This window comes from Fukomys damarensis, unplaced genomic scaffold, assembly GCF_012274545.1.
Source record: "Fukomys damarensis isolate Sample0158 unplaced genomic scaffold, DMR_v1.0_HiC HiC_scaffold_16, whole genome shotgun sequence".
Lineage (NCBI taxonomy): Eukaryota > Metazoa > Chordata > Mammalia > Rodentia > Bathyergidae > Fukomys > Fukomys damarensis.
The window spans coordinates 129509654-129521655 of NW_022900928.1; the positions used below are offsets into that span (position 1 = coordinate 129509654).

The window sequence follows — 12002 nt, forward strand, 5'->3', positions numbered from 1 at the left end:
AGAGTCATTGATTCAGACGGATGTGACCAGCTGGCGCTGAGGTGAGGGGAGGTCTCTCTCCCTTGACAAATGTCTAGTGAGCTTTAAGATGGCCTCCCAGGCAAAAACCTTGTTATAGACATGCACACAGCTTATCCACCTCGTCTTCTTAAAAGTCATCTCTATGGGGGCCAGGGATGTAGCTCAGTGGCGCTGCAAGTAAGCGTACGGTCCTGAGTTCGATTCCTGGTACCAAAAGAAAGAGAAAAAGAAAAAAGAAAAACAGAAAGAAAGAGAAAGTCGAGAGCAAACACAAGCATCTATCCCGCATCTGGAGAGAAGGGAGGCAGCCCCTTCTGGGCAGAGCTGCCTGCATCTCAGGCACTGGTCAAGAGGTGGGGTGCAGGGGGTCATCAGTCTCTTCCTGAAGCCTGGCAGGTCAGGGACGGCTCTGTCCCCTAGAATAATGCAGCTCGCCAGTGGCGGGAGGAGTCAAAGGCCGGGATGGCAGAACCTGTCCTTTCAGCTGCTCCTCAGCCCAGCAACCCAGCATCCCTGTCTTGACCTTGACCTTGAACTCCTCTCAGGATCCATCCAGCTCCTAGAGGGCCCGTCCTAGTGTTGGGCAGAGCGGTGAGAACGTTTTGTTAAAAGTGTGCCCATGACTGCGGGGAGGAAAATCCACCCTGTAAACCGGCTCCCTCCGGCACACAGAGCAGGTAGGGAGGGTATCAGCCAGTTTCCGTAACAGGGCAGGGACTGTCCTTCACAGAGAACAAAAGTGAGGGCCGTGAACAGGCCAGGTGCTGTTGGTCTTCACCGTTTGCTCCGAGGCTGCCAGCCGGACATCCACAGTGTTAGGGCAAAAGAGTCGGTGTGTGTACCGCACCTGGCAAGGAGATTCTGGTGAGCGTGAAGTCAGAGTGGCCGAGAATTCTCCGGGCAGCGTGAGGCAGCGGAAGTCCTGGGTCCCCACTCCATGACTCATCTAGAAGAGGCGATACGGAGGGCTCTAGGTTGGCAGCCAGAGAAACAGCGCGATGCGCGATCCAAGGAGGAAAGCAAGCTGCGGGCCCCGAGGGACGCGACAGCAGAGCTCCTGGGGACGGGCCACACTGGGCCCCTTCACAGTGACTCCCACAGAACCCAGTCTCTGCCAGCGTCCTCCCTAGGGTCCTCGGAACCTTTCCTGGGTCGGGGTCACAATCGCTGTTTCACAGATGGGGAGACGGCTGCATCCCGGCAGGGGATGACAGGCAGTAGAGGTGGGACTTGCACCTCCCGAAACCACTGTGGCTTCTTGACTTGACACGGAGCAGGAAGAGGGCGGTGTGTACTGGACAGAGGGCGGAGACTGGCTGGGCAGGGCCAGGAGGGGGGCATCGTCATGGCGATCCCTTGCTATCTTCTGAGTTTTGCACTAAATGAACGCTACTTTTCAAAATAATATGTAGAATAACAAAGAAGACTAATAGTCCCCCCTCCACCAAGCCCCATAAAAGGTCATTGGGAGCCGGGTGTGGTGGCGCACACCTGTAATCCTAGCACTTGGGAGGCTGAAGCAGGAGGATCGCTGTGAGTTCGAGACCAGCCTGGGCTACATAGTAAGTTCCAGATCAGTCTCGACTACACAGTGAGACCCTGTCTCAACCCCCCCACCCAAAAAAAGGTCATTGGGGAAGCAGCTAAAATCAGCTGTTTGTTTTCATTTTTCAAAAATAAATGTACGCCCAATAGGAAGCACCGATGGCTATTCCATATTTATACATTAAAAAGAATTGATGCAAACAGTGGGTATGATGTTGTCTACAGTAAGAATAATAGGAAATGTTTGATATTGTGTTTTACTTCATTTTGTTTAAACATTTAATCAAACATTTTAATTTATACGTTTGAAGTGACATAATTGTATATATAACATATTATATGTATATGAATATATAAGGGTGACTAAATCAAGCCAATTAATACTTTTGCTACCTCATACACTTTTCTTGTGGTGAGAACATTCTTAGGAATTTTTTTCAAGTGTATAATACCTTAGTATTTACTATGGTCGTCTGTACAACAGATCTCTGAAACTTTTTCCCTGTCTAAATGAAATTGTGTATCCTTTGTAAAATATCTCACCTACCCTCACAGCTCCTAGTAATCACCCTTCTTTCTGAATTCAGCTTTTTAAATCCTACGTACTGTATAAGTGAGTGAGACCATGCAGTATTTTTCTTTCTGTTCTTCTTTCACTTAGCATAATATCCTTTGTGTTCCTCCACATTGTCACAGATGACAGAATTTTCTTCTTTTTAAAGACTGCATAATATTCCATTGTATATATACTCCTTTTTCTTTATTCATTACCAGTGTTTCCTTCTTTTTGAAGGCTGCATAATATTCCATTACATATACATCCCATTCTGTTTATCTATTTGTTCACTGATGCTTATACTGACTTCATATCTTGGCTCGTGCTGCGGTAAACACAATGTGTGGATGTCTTACTGATACACCAATTTAATTTCCTTCAGAATTCAAATTTCTGAAGTAGCTCTATGTTATGGTTTGGATTGAACATGCCCCTGAACTTCTCATGTGTTCAGGGGTGGGGCTTTTGGAAGGTGACTGGATGGCAGGGTGGCTGAACCCATAACTAGATTAATTCACGGATGAATTCATGGGTGACCAGGCCTATTTTCGTCTCTGACCCCTTCCACAGAATGACTCAGCCATAAAGAGAGAGGAATGAGGTACTGATTTATGCTACAACATGGATGAAATAAGTGACGACTTTGTGCTCCATGAAGGGAGCCAGTCATGAGGGGTCTCAGGTTACCGGACCCATTTATGTAAGGGCCCAGGATGGGGAAATTCACAGACAGAGAGCAGGGGGTGCTGGGGCTGAGAGGATGGCAGGGCAGTGAGCTGGTGCTGCTGACAGGTACTGGGTTTCTTTTCAGTGTGACTGAAAATGTCCCCAAACTGGTTATGGTGTTGATTGTAGTGTTATGATTATCATAAATAGTACTGAACTATACACTTTAAAACTCTGAATTCTATGCTATATGAGTATTGGGAAAAGTTTTCAATTAGCAATAATCGCGCCTCGGATAAACCTCATTGGCTACGATACTGCCACTGCGCAAAGCTATGCTATATGAGTAATACCTCCATTTGAACCATGCCATTTCAAAAAAGAAGATTCCAACACAAAGGTCTGTGTGTCTGCTTCTGATTGGTGGAATCACACATATATGTTTGTTTGTTTTGGGTTTTTTTTGTTTGTTTGTTTTTTTGAGACAGGGTCTCACTATGTAGTTGAGAGTGCCCTGGAATTCACTGTGTAGCCCAGGCTGGTCTCGAATTCACAGCGATCCTCCTGCCTCAGCTTCCGGAGTGCTGGGATTACAGGAGTGTGCCACCACACCTGGTACACATATATGTTTAGTTCCCTTTTTACAGCTAACATATTACCTAAGTTATTTCTGGTAAACCCTTCTAAATTTTAAAATAAGGAAAACTGACATAAATGTGAGCAACACTAAGATTCATTTGATAAAGGAGGGGAAACTGCTGCACATTCTGCAACTGTCCCACATACACATACAACAGCAGCAGAGGAAAAAGAAATAAAATGAATATGTGAAAGTGGTAAGACTGGGCATGGATTTATAAATTGTAAATTTTTGGGGTATTATAATCTTCATTTTTACAAGTAGGTGGGAAATGACCATATTTGCCTCACAAACTAAATCAGTTTATTTGCTATAGAAAATATTAATGACAACCTTATCAAGTCTGGGTGTCTGTTTCTTTCTACAAATCTTCATTGAATACATTTCCCACTTCTTTTGTGAACTTTTACCTTTTTCTCATCTTTCCTATTTTCCCTTGTTTCCTTTTTCTTTTTGTGTTACTTTTATCCAAAATTGTTCATTTCCTACAGTGTTCTAGATTTTAGGGCTTAACTTTAAATGGTATTTCTTATCAATATGCTTTGTGTTTATATAGCTTTTCAATTTTGTTTCTCTTGTATTCTTTTGGGTATGAGTCATATTAGTGGTTTGTAAATATTGTTTTTATCTCAGTTATACATATTAAACATACTCCTTTATATTTAAAAAAATTAGATATGGATCTCATTTTTCCCTTTTGAAAAGATACAAAAGTTCCCCTGGCACAGCTCCATCTGTGTGCCTGGTGTCTTTTTTTGGTTTTATTTTTTGGTACTGAGGATTGAACTCAGGACCTTGCACTTGTGAGGCAGGTGGTGAGACCACTGATCTAAATCCCTGGCCTTCTTTTTTGATTTTAAAATAGTTCAGTTTGGCCTTTTGCACTGCACCGTTCCATCGTGGAGATCTCCTTCCACGCCTGTCTGGTCGTTGTGTGGGTAGAAAGCTACACCAGCGCTATCTCCCATTGTGTGGCATTCGGAGAAAAAAATGTGTGAATCTTTTTGTATCTACTGAGAATATCTTTGTCTTCAAAACTACAATTAAGTTTTGTGAAAGCGTGATGTATACTTGAGAGAGCTATTTTCCAATGTGTCCTTTTCAGAGCAGTTTCTCTAATGGCATCCATTTCCAGGAGAGATGGAGACCGCTGACCTACCGGGACTTGATTTGTTGTTCTGTGGAGCACAGCCCTTTTACGGGGCGGATGAAAGGAGCATTGTCGGGCTTTATGCCAATGGTGCCAAAGGTGCCCTCCCTGCTGGTGCTCTGCTGCAGTCAGGGCTGCCTTAGGCCCAGTGGTGTCCTGGGGACACACCTTTTCCTGTATTGAATCAGACTGACCCAAGGTCCTTGCAGCTCTTTTCAGCTTGGCTGGAGAAGGAGTACTTTTGTGGAGGGCTGGCTTCCCATGCAAATCAACCCCACCCTGCCTTCCGGCTGCATTCTGGGCAAGCCTGGGTTTGCTGGAATCTGGGGTGAACAGAACTTAATCAGTCAAGCTGGGACATGCTACACTTGCTCTTATGCAAACAGGATTTGTCTGTGGCAGGTTTTTTTTTTTTTTTAAATCATTGATTTTTTTTTTTTCTTCTTTCTTTAGGTTGTTTTGTTTTATTTTGTTTTTGGTACTGGAGATTGAACTCAGGACCTTGTGCTTTCGAGGCAGGAGCAGCACCACTGAGCTAAATCCCCAGCCCCCCTCTTCTGCTTTTTTGACAGGATCTGGCTTTATAGTTTGGGCTGGCTCTGAACTATGTAGCCCAGGCTGGCCTCAAATTTGTGGCAATCCTGCCTTAGCCTCCTGAATGCTGGGATTATAGGTGTGTACCACCATGCCTGGCAATCACTGCTTTCTTTAAATGTGCTTTTTGGTAAGATGCATGGATATAGATTTTGTCTTTTTAATCCAGTCTGTGATTCTGGTTTCTTTTTACACATAGGAGAATTTAGTACATTTACATGTAATCTTATAATGTTGTCATTCTGTTATCTAGCATTTTCCTCAATAAAATTCTTTGTTTTTCTTTTTTGTAATTTAACACAGGATTTCTATTGGATGATGTTTTTAAAATTCATTTAGGTGAGATCAAGTGTAACATCTGTGAACAGCCCAATTTCCTAGTATATTACTGTCTTCATTCACCTCTCCCAAACATCCTATGCTCATTTTTCGTATCTAACTCAAAAACGTTTTTCTTTCCTACCTATAGATTTAGAATGTTTTGATTTTTACTCATCTTCTCCAAGTCCTGCTTCATCATGTCTTCTTGGTTTTGTTGTTCTGAAAACTTGTCTCCCTAGTTATCTATTTAAAAATATTATTACAGCTATATATCCCTGCTCCTCAGAGTAGGATATGCATTTCTGTGGAGATGTGGGCTACACGGATACACTGATAAAATAATCACTTCCCTTTCACTCGGACTGTCACTGCCCAACATGAGCACATGTTTCTACTCGAGGTAGAAACCTGGGCCATCTTAATTCTACTGATTGAGGATGTTTCCCTGCCTCGGTTGCCTGCTTCACTCCAGTGGGCCGCAAACACAATGCATAGGTGGGTCCGAGCCAATCGAAGGTTTTCTCTGCAGAATTCTAGAATGTGGGGACACAGTCAGTTGTCAGTGCTGGGCACCGGAGAGGGAGAAACAGACTTAGTTTTCTTTGAATACTTCCTCCCTGTTCCACTACCCCAACACAGGCGCATGTGCGCTCACGTGCACACACACACACACACACACACACACACGCCACATGGCTCCTTGGAGCATTGATCTGAAAAAAGAAAAATAAACTGAGGTTCCATTAGTAAGAGAAAGTGCCAAAAGAGAAGTATCACAAACATACACTAAAGCAAAGCAAAGCAAAGCAAAACAAAAGTCTGCAAGACTATGGAACTGCTACAGGGGAAGAGGAAAAGCCACCCAGGTAGGACCATCACCTACAAGACACATAGTCATTTTACACTCCTAAGAGAGACCGCTAGGATAATTTCTGATTAGGAGACAATATTTACTGTTCTATGTGCCAGGCATTGTTGTGAGTGCTTTACAGGAACTGATGGATTTAAGTCTCTTACCAACCTTAGGAGGTGCTACCATAATCAACCACATTCTGCAGGTAAGGAAGACAGATTCAGAGAGGCTGAGGAACATGTCCCAGGTCATACAGGGAGCAGTGGCAGCCGCAATGGGGGGCTGGATCGAGCCCTGTGGACTGACTTCCTGCTTAAGTGCTGTGCCGCAAACCCGGAGGGTGGAATTTGCGTACCCAGAGGGTGGAATGGTGGAATTTGTGCACCCAGAAGGTGGAATTTGCAATGCGAAGCCTCCTTTCATTAAACCAGCTTCATGTGAGGCTGGGGTCCGGCAGGTGCCAAGTATGAAAGAAATGTCTTTCAAATGTAAAAGTCAGGGCCGGGGGATTTAGCTCAGTGGTTCCAGTGCCTGCCTCACAAGCATAAAACACACACACACACACACAAACAAAAAAATCACAACAACAACCACAAACAAAAAGTAAAAGTCACCAGATGCCACTTGCCGGTGGTGAGATATGGTTGTGATTAAAAAAGAACACTCAAAACCAGAAGAAATATGTAACACGGAGGGAGGAGAAAGATGAAACCAGATGGTGAGACAGTATAAAGATGAGGGCAAATTTAAAGCTAAAAAACATGGGAGTAAAATTTCAAAAAGAGTAGCCTCAAAATAAGATTTTAAAAAAAGCATTGGGATGGCAGAGAAAAACAAAACAAAAAAAAAGTAGGCCAACATTGTAAATGAGAAAATTTTCTAAAATCCACATTTAAAGTAGCGTATATGAAATAAATATAGGAAAATGATAGCAAACAACAAATCAAACCTAAATATTTAAAAAGATAAAACTTTAAATAGGAACTAGAAGGTAAAAGAGAAATTAAGGTAAAAGCTAAGACCTAAGAGATACCCTGCCAAAAATTTCTAGTAGAATTTAGATTTTAAATTAAGCAGACTCAGGCACAGTGGTGCACGCCTGTAATCTTAGCACAGAGGTAGGCTGAGGCAGAGGATCACAAGTTCAAGTCCTGCCTGGACAACTCAGTGAGCTCCTGTTTCAAAATAAAATGTAAAAAAAGAAAGGACTGCAGGTCCAAGGTACAGGGCCCCTGGGTTTGATTTCTGTACACACACATGCGTGCACATCCACACACAAAAGTGGAGAGAAAGAACACTAGAAAGATGGAAAAGAAAATGTATTAAAGTGAGGCAAGAATAAAACTAGGTTATAATTAGACAATGACTGTAAGTGCCCCGGGTGGGTCTAGATGCTGAAGTTGAGAAGGCCAGGCAGGTTTTTTAGATAGTGATTCACTGTGTAGTTCAGGTTGGCCTTGAACTCACTACTACCCCAGGCTTACTGTGACCTAGCAAGCATCCTCCTGCCTCAGCCTCCTGAGTGCTGGGATTACAGCGGTGTGCCACCCACCCACACCACACCTAAATAACACCCAGACAGTTATTTGACAGTGTCCAGGCACCTTTACTGTCCACCCACAGCCCACTCAGCCCACAGGGGTGAAGACCAGGCTCCCAGCAGCCGAACACAACCCAGGGCCAAGTAGGAGTCTCTCAAAGTGGAGCCAGAACTCCTTCTGGTTTTTGGAATGCATTCATTTTGACCTTAGTTTCCCTTCCCCTCATTTCAGTCCTTTCCATATTTCTTACTTCGTGATGGATTTATGCCATCTGATTTCCTTGTAGCTCCCATGCTGTTTTGCACATACTCACCAGGTGCATACGTGCACCCCACCTTTATCCTGTTGTTTCATCTCAGAGGTTGCAACATTTTTTTTTAATTGATCCCCAGTTGCTTAGTTACCTCTTTCCCTGTCATTGGTGGCAGTGGCATGGGGTGGGGTGGGGATAAGATGATCTCCAGGACTTGCTCAGGGACTGGACTGGCAGGTGAGGGCATGACAGGTAAAGTACAGTCAGAATGACTCCTCCAGGGCTGCTTCTGTGACTGGGTGGAGGGATGTCAGGACAGAAGCCCAGGCGGAAGATGGTGCAGTCAGGAATTAAGTAAGGCTGGGGCTGGAAAGATCTGGGACAACAGAAGCTGTCTATCATCCCTGAATTGTCCAGAAAGTTACGACTACATGAAAGAATGATATTTGTGCCCTCCCCCCTTCAAAGGCCAGACACTTAATTTTGGAGGTAACTGGGTCATGAGGGTGGAGCTCTCAAACAAGGGGTGAGAGCTCCTAAAAGGAGCTGCAAAGCTGGCCAGCCCTCTTCCCGTCCTGTGAGGACTGGATTAGGAACCAGAGTGGGCCTCAATTAGACAATGAAGAGCTACTGCCTTGATCTTGGGCTTTTCAGCCTCCAGAATTGGGAGAGTAAATATCTGTACTTAAGTGCCGCTGTCCATAACACTCTGCTGCAGCAGGCCAGACTAAGACACATAGTCCCTCCCAAAGGCAAACCGGAATTCCTCTGGGGCAGCAGATGGCTTCTTTCGCAGCCAACAGGACGCATGAGTAATTGTGGTCCAACTCACATTCTGGATCTCGTAGGCATTTCTCAAAGCACTTGACATCATTAATAGGTCGTCCATCACCCAGAGACCAAACTGAGATTGTGAATATCACCACCCTGTGGTGCAGAGTCCACAACTCCCTGCAGTTCTCTACAATTATGTCCTTCAGAGCAACGCTAAACTTCCATCTCTTGGGGAACTACTGGGATCTCCCAGAACCCCACCAAGTGAAGCCTAATGAATCACTCTGCCCCTTCAACAGAAGAGTCCTTTAGAATAGATGCCCTATTCAAGGGCTGCCAGGAATACGTAAGATAGAAGTCTTTGATTTCATTTACGCAGGGCTCTTCTTTCCATACTGTGAGTTGACTGTCTTTTTGGTTCACGAAACAACTGACGTAGTTTCCCTGTACAAAGTCGTAACCACTTTCTCTCTTGTTAGTATTACACTCAGGATCCCTGCTAGGGGATCCCTGCCTCACCCCAGTTCATATGTTGGAACCCTAGGAGGTGGGGCTTTGGTAGGTGACTACTTGTTTTGGTTTTTGAGACACGGCCTTGCTATGTAGTTCTGTTACTGGCTGCTAAGGCCCCCATGCTCAGGTTGTCTGCTTGCCGCTGACTAAATCAAAGGAAGCCACATATTTGGGTAAAAGGGAAAGATTTATTCAAAGCTAGCTCTGAGGAGGTGGAGCGGTCCATTTGCCTCAATTCACCATCTGGGCAAGGGTCTTTTACAGCCAGAAAGAGCGAGAATAATGCATATCTCCACACTTGCTGTATCCCACCCAGCATCTTCACCTCATCTTTTCTTGTGGAAAACAAACCAGGCCCCTGGCAGCCTAGGCCTACCATCTGCATATTGTATCACTTCCTTTGGGACTAAGAGAGGAGGAAGTGGAGTGTTGCTATGTGCTAAGTTTGGAGTTCTATTTTACAGTGCAGTTACAGTTCAGGCTGGCCTTGAACTCACTAGGTAGCTCAGGCTGGTCCAATCCTCCTGCCTCCGCCTCCTGAGTGCTGGGTTTACAGTGCTGTGTGTGCCATCACACCTGGCTTGGTAGTGATTAGGTCACAAGCCAAGTCCTTATGAATAGGTTTAGTTTCTTTTTTTCTTTTGGTGCTGGGAATTGAAATAAGGACCTTGGGCTTTCAAGGCAGGCGGCGGAACCACGGAGCCAAATCCCTGGCCCAGGCTTAGTTTCCTTTTATAAAGGACTCTTAGGGAGCTTCCTTGCTCTCCCTGCCATGTTAGGACACAGTGGACAGACAGCTGACCACAAAGCAGGAATCCGCCCACACCAGACACTGAATGACTTCTCAGTCTCCAAAACGAAGAGAGAATCATACCTACTGCTCATAAACTACCCAGTCTATTAATTGTTATAGCAGCCCCAGTGGATCAAAATGGCCCCTTGGATGGATATTTTGGGTGTTTCTAAGTTCTTCAGCCACACAGTATGAATTTCTTGTTTTACTCACAGATAGCTGGTAATTGATTGTGGATACGTTTACAACCTCTCTGATGAAGACATGACTTTGGACACTTTTGGGAACGTTTACTGTAAAATTGTATCAGGGATACACTGAAGTTAAGGACTGCAGGCACACTTGCGTGGCCGCCTCTTCCCCCAGGTCCACTTTGAGTGTGCTGCACTCTTCCTTTAAACCACACGAGGAAGCTAGGCTTGCGGTAATGAAGGGCATGGGGACATGTCCATCTGGGGCTTTTATGACAGGGAACATCACCGCACTTCTTGCTGGATGTCCAATCAAAATGAGAACTGCCTGTTAAACTTCGGAGGAAGACTTCTCAGCTCTCCCCCTTGCTCCTATTTTTGGTTTCGTTTGCCTCACCCTTTCTTGTCTTGCAATCTGAGATTTCATTGTTTCAATCCCTTGTTCTCTTCCTTTTCCGCCTCTTCCCATTCCTGTCCCCACTGGCCTCTCTCTCAGCCACTGAATCCATGCTGGATTTCTTCCATTCTCTTCTTTGAACAGACAAGTTTTGCCTACACCACTGTTTGGCTGAGGGTTCTGGAAGAATCCGGGAGAACATTAAAAACCACAGGATCCTTGGGTTCATTTAGTCTTCAAACAAACACCCTGGGCTTATGCAGGCACTGTAGATGCTTAGAAAATGTTCACAATTTTCTATTTTCAAAGCACTAACGGTTATTAGCACGAGAATCCTGAAATTTGCTTGTACCATGGCAGTGTTTCTTCAAGCATTGCAAAGGGACAATTTGGTCACTTTTTCCTGATCCAATGAGGCAGTGGACTTTTCTACGAGGCAGATTCAAGCCACCTTTTATTTTGCCATTGTATTCCTGATATTCGATTTTTCTATGGTCACCACGGGACATGTGATCTCCACTGCATTTGACAGCTCCTCTCTTCTTCTGGCTGCTTTCTGGGGGTTGCCTTTTCTTTTCCCACACTTACATGTTGGTGTCTTCTGGGTTTCTCTTCGCTGCAAGGCCCGTGGGCAGCCCCTGGACATTTCAGTGGGTTTCACCACTGCACCCACTCTTACCTGAAACACTCATCCCAGCCCTGTCCACTTGGCTGAGGGTCCATCGCTGGCCTTTCCCCATCCATGTCTGTACAAACCTCTAGGGGTGCTCATCCCAGCGCGCAGGACACTGTCGCCCGCTGTCACCAGCCTGCACAGGTATGGCTGGGCCCGCGCCCGGCCTGCTCACCTCTGTCCTCAGTGCCAGCACCGCAACTAGCCTTGTACAGGTGCCCACAGAGCCGCTGGAGAAACAGAAGCACCAGACACACGTCCTAGCAGGAAAGGGCCAGAGTGGCTACCTCGGGTGCTGGAAGCTGAGAGCGGCCTCAAGTCTGGCCCCGTCCCGGGGGTGCTACCCAGCTGGGTGCAGCCCTGCCCCTGGGCAGGGGAGGGCCGGGAGGGAGAGGCGCTGTCTGGGGAGAGGGGACCTAGGTCAACCAGGAAGAGGTCTCAGGGGCCATTCAGCTCGGAGCCGACAGCAAGTTGTCCCCACGGGCCGGGGTCAGAGGGGTCGCAGGACCTTTGACCCGGCG

At 45.6% G+C, this 12002-nt stretch overlaps 1 non-coding gene across 1 annotated transcript; it reads right to left on the reverse strand.

Moving 5' to 3' along the window:
- Positions 1-2984: 2984 nt before the first annotated feature.
- LOC117286390 lies at positions 2985-3123 on the reverse strand. The gene has a single exon (XR_004517570.1). It is a non-coding gene; the product is annotated as a U4 spliceosomal RNA (small nuclear RNA).
- Positions 3124-12002: the final 8879 nt, after the last annotated feature.